The sequence below is a fragment of the Myotis brandtii genome, unplaced genomic scaffold, assembly GCF_000412655.1.
Source record: "Myotis brandtii unplaced genomic scaffold, ASM41265v1 scaffold303, whole genome shotgun sequence".
Taxonomy (NCBI): Eukaryota; Metazoa; Chordata; class Mammalia; order Chiroptera; family Vespertilionidae; genus Myotis; species Myotis brandtii.
In genome coordinates this window covers 3,454,077-3,461,815 of record NW_005361573.1, presented here as the reverse complement: position 1 = coordinate 3,461,815, position 7,739 = coordinate 3,454,077, and the positions used below count along the sequence as shown (strand labels likewise).

Below are 7,739 nucleotides of genomic sequence, written 5' to 3'. Positions count from 1 at the left end.
GTCTGGGGCTCGGTTTTCCCGTCTGTGACAAGGTCAGGACTGGCTGAGAGTGGGGTTTCTTCATCTGGGGTTCATGGATGAGCGAGCCTCTGGGGAGAGGGCTGTGAATACCACCAAGGTGTATGCAAATGTGTGTGATGTGAGTGTGTGTGTGTGCATGCATGTGTGTGCACAGGCATGATGGGTGTGTGTGATGTGAGCGTATGTGTGTGTGTGTGCATGCATGTGTGTGCACAGGCATGATGGGTGTGTGTGTTTATGAAGAGAGACCACAGCTCTCATCAGCGGGGCCCAGACCCTCCAAAACTCCAGGACAGTCTAACCCCCTTCTGCCCGGATTGATGAGCTGCTGGCAGTCCTGGCCGGGGAGCCCCCTGTCCAGCTTGGTGGTGACTGGGGGCCTGTCCCTCAGAATCCTGCCGTGGGTTTGTCCAGATCCATGATTTCTGCTAGAAACACGCCAGCGGGAAGGATCTGCCAGCCCCTCCCTCTGATTTTCCAGGGCTGCCTCCTGGACTCACCAGGGCTGGTAGCACCAGGTACCGGGCCTGCGTCAGGACAAGGGAGGGTGCGCGGATATGGAGGGAGCTGAGCCTGTGCCCTGAGGGGGTGGGTAGGTGGTGAGAGCTGGGTTCAGACCCCGCCTAGGCCGCCTCTCCCCGAGTTAGTTTGGGTGAGCCCTGCCCTTCTCTGAGCCTCAGTTTCTCTCTGTGAGGAGGACAGTTGCAGGCTCCAGATGGGTGTGTGGGCAGATATCACGGTAGCGCCCTGATCCCACATTCTCCGGCTTCACATCGTCCCCCAAGGGCACCCACTTGCTTCAAGGACATCATCACGGTGCCCGCTTTGGCCCCTGGGGAAGCTCCCTCCCTCCCTTCCACGTGTGAGTTTTGGGCACCTACTATGTGCCACCTAACTGAACCCTAAGAAATGCAGCTTTGTGCCTCTCTGTAGCCCTTGTTTTTTTGTTTTGTTTTTGTTAATCCTCCCCTGAGGATATTTTTTCCACTGATGTTTTTAGAGAGAGTGGAAGGGAGGGAGGGAGAGAAAGAATTATTGATGAGATATATTGATTGGTTGCCTCCCACATGTGCCCCAACTGGGGCTGGGGATTGAACCTGCAATCCAGGTATGTGCCCCAGACGAGGAATCGAACCCAAAACCCTTTGGTGCACGGGTTGATGCTCCAACCACTGAGCCACACCCCATTTCGGGCAGCCCCTGTTTTTGCTACAACCAGATCAGTGACTTAGTCCCTTGGAGGAAGTGTCCTTCTCAAAGCCCTCTCCTCAGAGACTCCCAGGCCTGTCTTCAGCCTGGTCAAGTGACTGGGATCAAAAACCATCTTTCCAAAGGGCACTTGGAGGGGCAGGCGGCTCCTGAGGAAGGAGAAGGGCTGGGCAGTGGCTTCTGTCCTGGGGAGGGTCTGGGAGGGCCTAAGAGGTGACTGGGACCCTGGGGAGGGTCTGGGAGGGCCTGCAAGATGACTGGGACCGCTGCTGGGTACCACAGGATGAGGAGGCACCCTGCCGGGCCTGCTTGCAACATGTTCGAGATGCTCCTGTGATTCATGGCATACGCGTTCCTTTACCCTCAAACTCATGGGGGCTTCAGGCCATTGTGCAGTTTCTCCATCAAGGGACCCTCTCAGTGAAAGCTGTTGTCAACATTTGACATCAGAGGGGATCCTGTCCTTGCTGAGGCTGGGACCCCTTTGTCCAGGGTATATATTTACAACTACAGTCACACCCCGTGATGGTGTAGCCTGGTGGTTACTGCACAGGCTCAACACCCCAGAGGCCTAGATGTCAATTCCTCTGCGACCTGGGACAAGGGACCTCCCCAACCCTGAGCCTCATGTCCTTGCCTGAAGAAGAAAAAAAAGTCCTAGGACCTTTTTTAAGATCCCTCTGGCTCAAGAGTCCAGGGAAAGTAGGAAGATGGCTGTGGGTCTCCCCACGGGCACAGCCCAGAGCCCCCTTCCAAGGGCGACTTTCCTGGGGGATGTCAGCCTGTTTTCTGCTCCTCTTTCCTCCCTGAAGGAAGGGCAGGAAATGCCTCGGGGACCTGGGTCTTGGTCATTTGAGGTTTCAGAATTTGCTGAGACAGGGAGGAGAGGGCTCCCCCCTCCCCAGCTTGAGGTCTCAGGCCTGTCCCTGTGGGCGGGGCCTCCTCCCTGGGGGCTGGTCCTCTCTGCTGCCAAGACCAGACCATAACCGCCAGTAAGGTCAGCAGCTTCCGGTCCTGAGCTCTGGCTGTGCCAGGCGCTGTGCTAAGCATTTTGCTTGCATTGTCTCCAGCCCTCCTTCCTCTCGGCCACTGGGGAGGGAGGGGGCGCCTTATTATCCCCAGGTGTGGGGCTGGCCCCGGGCCCACAGCTGGTGATGGATGGCTACCCACTGAGCCACACTGCCTCCCTCTGGCTGAGCCCCTCAGGGGGACTTCTTTGGGGGTACAAATGAGAACTCAACTCAGGTTTAGACTTCTGTCTGGGAGCTGATGAGGTGAGAGAGAACACATGGACCACACAGGGACATGGACTCAGACGTGCGTGTGTGCGTGCGCGCAGACACACACACACACACACACACACACCCTCCCCCAGCAGGCCTTCTGGTGTGGACTCACTGACACATCCACCCTGGCCTAGTCCAAACAGGAAATGCTGCTCTCCCCACAGCAAACAAACCTGGGTCACAGCCTCCTTCCTCTGTCACCTCCCACGGGGCCGCACCATGTGCCTCTTTCCTCTGCCTGCGTCCCACAGGACAGCCTCCCAGCTCAGGTGCCCACATCAGCCCTGTTCACACGCCAGTCTGTGTGAGCGCAGACCCTCCACCTGATCTGTACCCATATCGTGCCCATTGTGTAGGCGAGGAAGCAGCCCAAGGGTGCTGGGTATTGCCAGAGCCCGTGGTGCAGCCCCCGGGGACCCCGAGCCTGTGGCAGCAGCCCCAATGTCATGAGAGGGAAGGGGCCGGTGGCCTTCAAAGAAAGTGTCTGCCCAGACAAAGGGCTGGCCGGAGGGCGGGGCCTGCCCGGGCTTCTAGGTTGGGGAACAATGCCCGCTTTCTGTGCCTTTCATCTGGAGGCCTGGCCCTTCGTCCCAGAGCAGGGGACACCCCGTGGGGCCATAGCAGGGGAGCTGGGGGGTCCCAGAGAGCCTGCAGCTGCCGGGCCAAGTTATTTATGCTCCATGGAGCTGCCCTTCTCACCCAGCTCATTCCTTCCTGCCAGAGCTGGGACTGGGGCTGGAAGGGAGTGATGGGAGGAAGGAAGCTGCCAGAAAATCATAAATTAGGGCTCTGAGAGGCCTTCCTGCCCTCCTCGGGAATCCTCGGGGGAGAGGCCTGCACATTGGGGGTCGGGGAGGACAGGGCAGGGCACAGCAGGCGTGGCAGGACAGGGTGCCTGTGTTTGGAGTTAGGAGACCGCGATGTTCAGTGTGCTCTAGAGCAGCGGTCACCAACTGGTGGTCCGAGGACCACGGGTGGCCCGTGAGGTCCGAAAGGTTGGCGGCCGCTGCTCTAGAGGGAGTCCCTTTTCTCAGGCCTCAGTCCCCCCATCTGGAAAACGGGGTGATTCAGGAAGGAAGCTGCCAGAAAATCATAAATTAGGGCTCTGAGAGGCCTTCCTGCCCTCCTCGGGAATCCTCGGGGGAGAGGCCTGCACATTGGGGGTCGGGGAGGACAGGGCAGGGCACAGCAGGCGTGGCAGGACAGGGTGCCTGTGTTTGGAGTTAGGAGACCGCGATGTTCAATGTGCTCTAGAGCAGCGGTCACCACCTGGTGGTCCGAGGACCACGGGTGGCCCTTGAGGTCCGAAAGGTTGGCGGCCGCTGCTCTAGAGGGAGTCCCTTTTCTCAGGCCTCAGTCCCCCCATCTGGAAAACGGGGTGATTCAAGACTTGGGGTCTCTCCTGTGAAGGAATGGACAAATGAGAGGCCTTCTCCTTAAGGTTTGTCCCACTTCCCTTCCTCTGCTCCCTTCCCCCAAGCCCCCTCCTTTCTGCCCCGCGTACCTTTGTTGGGGCCCCTCACCCCTCATTCTGCGTCTCTTTCCACACCTCTCCTCCTGCAAAAATGGGCCAGTGAAGTCTCCTTAGGCAGCATCCACCTGGCTGGGGGTAGAGGGAGAAGCTGTTGGCTCATTCAGACCAAAGTGACTGATGTTTAATGTTGTTAAATGTTGGGATGCAGTTACTAGGGACTCTTCTTCATTTAAACCCTAAGTCACCAGTAGTGGAACTTCTAGGCTGGTAAGGGGGATGCTTGGTGGGCAAGGGTCTAGGAACAGGGTCTGCCAAGTGAGAGGACCTTCTGGGTGGGCGGCCAAAAGTCCCCGTGGGTTAGACGGATCTGGCAGGTGTGAAGGGCAGGCAAGAGGAGTCACTCAGAGCAGACACCTTGGAGCAGCCCACCAGCCCTCCCCATGTCAGGGGTGCGGGGGAGGGGGGGTTCTGGGCCAGAAACATGTGGGCCTATCCCTCCTAATACCCCCAAATGGTTTCCACCTCTGAGGAAGTGATTCTGAGGGGGAAGAGGAGAATGAGAGGAGTCAGGGAGAGACACAGAGAGAGAGACTCAGAAAGAGAGCCAGCAAGCCAGAGACAGTGAGGCAAGTGGGCCAGGGAGATGGAAAAGAGAAGGGCAGACAGACATTGACAGAGGGCATTTTGGGAAAAGGACCCCAGGTTGTGGTCTCAGCCCCTGTGAGAGCTGGGCAGAGGGGCAGGCCCAGGGTGCCAGCCCAGCACCACCCCAAGGGCCTCATCCATCCCTCTGCACCCTATGAGCTCTGGCCTCCCTCAGACCTGCACCCCGCAGCCCCAAGGATGGGACGCCATCCTTCTTCCATCTCCCGCCCATGCCTGGCACTGGCTGACCAATGGGCTGTGAGCCGCCTGCAGCTGGTATAAATTATGAACGGCAGCCCTGTTAGCAGATGGAGCCACTGGAGAAATGGATTCCTAGCCTGGAGCGTGGCCCGAGGACTCTAAGTGGATGGACAGCCTTATGGGGGATGTGCATTCTTCAAGCACCTGGACTCCAGGCCCTCCCGCTCAGCCCTGCGGGGCCAGGCCTGGATCCTCTCCATCTGCCCATTCCTTGGCTCCATCCCACCCAGCCTCCACCCCCTTGTGGGATGTGGCCTTGGTCTCCTCCAGTGGCCTCTCACCTCCTCTTGGATCCTTCCAGTCCTTCAGGATCTTCCCGAAGGCAAACAGAGCCAAGTAACCCTGTGAGGGAAAACTCAGTCCCTGCTGCTCTCTGGCTGAGAACTTCAAGTGGCCTGGCCTGCTCCTCCTCCCTCTGTCCCGGACCCCGTGTCCTCCAATTGGCCTCTGGCCTTTCCCATCCTATCCCCTCTGCCTGCCAATGCCACTCACCCTTCAGTCTCAACTCAGACATCACCCCTTCCCTGCCTCTAGGAAGGTGCCCCACATCCCCAAGACTGGGCCACGTGTGTACTGGGCTTCCCCACTCACAGCGTTCTATGCTAGAGTCATCTGTTGATTTGTCTAGTTCCCCTGATAGATCATAAGTAGATATAGATGCTGGGCCCTTTTTGGAAAATTTCTATGAGTTTTAGGAAAGATACATACACCAGAAGTCATAGAAGATATATTTGGGTACATAAATTTTTTTTTTAAATCCTCACCGAGGATATTTTTCCATTGATTTTTAGAGAGAGGATCGAGCCTACAACTGAGGTATGTGCCCTTGACCGGAATCAAACCTGGGACCCTTCAGTCCATGGGCTTCCCCTCTCTGAGCCTCAGTGTTCTCACCTGGAAAATGGGGCTAGCAGCCTTTGTCTCAGAGCAGCTGGCTATGAGGAACATTTAAATGCGCTCCTTGCACATAATGCTCAGAAAAAAGTACCCATGTTGAATCCAAAAAATGTTACATATAGTTGGAAGAATGAGAAATCTTGGCAGCCTGGGGATCTGAGGCTTGGTACTGACAAAAGGGTTGGTCTTTGGTGAGTTGAACATTGAGCAAGGATCTGGGAGTTCCTAAAGGCCCTTTGCTACTACTAATTGTTGCGTGAAATGCTGTTGGCCAACCTCTTGGGATAAAGTAAAGAAAATACCTTTTTAAATGCAAAACTCTTCTTTAGGAGGTTATTGTACTTATGCAAGACTAGACAGAACCGTGCATTTACTGTCATTTTTGGCTTTGCTGGCTCAGGGCATGTCTTTTTTTCTAGGCACTCTGCCTGCAATTAAGAATCTTCACCGCCAGGTGGCGTCTTGAGTTTGTATCGCAAAGAAATGAGACTTTTTTGGCGGGGGAGGGCTCCTCTGATCCACACCTAGAAGCTGCCTTTTGAGAAGAACAAAGGATGATGCAGAGAGAGCCTTCAGATTGGTGGAAAGGGGAGCTGTGAGCAGTTAGCAATGTCTGCCCAGGGTGGATGAGTAGAAACTAGTGGATTCTGAGCCAGGCAGCCAGCCATGTGCTTCTGAGTAGACAAGTATGTGTTTCTATGTAATGGTACTTTTTAGAGTAAGTAGGACTCTTTTAAAAACACTTGAGCATTGCCCTGGCCGGGTAGCTCAGTTCATTAGAGCATCATCCTGACACGCCAAGGTTGCGGGTTGATCCCCAGGTCAAGGCACATATAGGAAGAATCAACCAATGGATGCATACATAAGTGGAACAATAAAACTGATGTTTCTCTCTCTCTCTTTCTCCCTCTCTCTAAAATCAATGAATAAAATTTTAAAAAACCTGCCCACTTGAGCACAAATATTAGAATTACTAATTACTGTTTAAGAAGGGATGCTTCTAAGAATTATTTTTGTAATAAAGAGCATGTAATTTGGGAATGGATAGGCGGCAAGATACTTAAGAAAGCAAACACAAATGCTTAAGAAAACAAACTGCTTTTCTTACTAGTCATGAATGGTTAAGAATTTCTGTTTTCCCCCCCACAAAAGAGAAACCCGTAATACCTTTTATTTGTTTTTACCGGCTTTTCCCTATGTGTGCTCACAAGCAACTCTCGTTCTTCAGTTGAGCTCTCAGGTCTGTGGCTGTCTGCTCGCTCGGCCTCTGTCTCAGGGAGCCCGTACTTGGAAGAAACTATAAAGGAGAAGAGAGCCTTTTGGGCTGCATTCTTCTTAAGAATTGCTGCGTTTCATAAAATCATCCTTTTTCATCAGTAATCCCTCAAAGGCCTCTTAGACTCTTTCTAGTGGTGAAACATTATAATCATATACTATCATTAAAATTGTTTCTAAAAGAAATCACTTGTAATCCATTAACCTTGATATAATGATTCCCTAGGTTTCTGTTTGGGGTTTTTGCCTCCTTTCTATCTAGTGCTTTTTTTTTTTTGCCAAAAGAGAGAGGTTCTACCCCCTTGAAAATCTTTCCCCACCTCCAGGCACCTGAAAATCCTCCTTTCTCTGATTTAGCTGTTTGTTCTTTGAAGTCAAAGCTGCTTTCATTTCTAATCTGCACTGAATGGTTCTTTATTGATAGTCACACGAGGGATCAGAGGGAGCCAGACCTAGGCTGTCTTCTGCAACGGCAGGGAGTTGTCACAGTTTCTGCACACACCGATGCCTGTCAGTAAACACGTGCAAAGAGACGATTACAGGGCCAGATGCCAGATAATCTTTGTTGGTAGGAATTATGGGTGTGTCTGTATTTTCTCGTTTGTAATTTGTCACTTTGGGGACCGCTAAGGTATCACATTTGTAACTTAAAATAGAACGTATTTTTAATT

The 7,739-nt window shown here is 53.6% G+C and overlaps 1 long non-coding RNA gene across 1 annotated transcript in view; it reads right to left on the bottom strand.

Annotated features, from left to right (window-relative positions):
• Positions 1 to 3,593: 3,593 nt before the first annotated feature.
• Positions 3,594 to 7,739, bottom strand: part of LOC106726691 — a 10,482-nt gene continuing 6,336 nt past the window's right edge. The window contains exons 3-4 of the long non-coding RNA XR_001362767.1: positions 6,961 to 7,090; positions 3,594 to 4,119 (exon numbers count right to left, since the gene is read on the bottom strand). This is a non-coding gene — a long non-coding RNA (uncharacterized LOC106726691). The remainder of the gene's footprint in view (positions 4,120 to 6,960; positions 7,091 to 7,739) is intronic.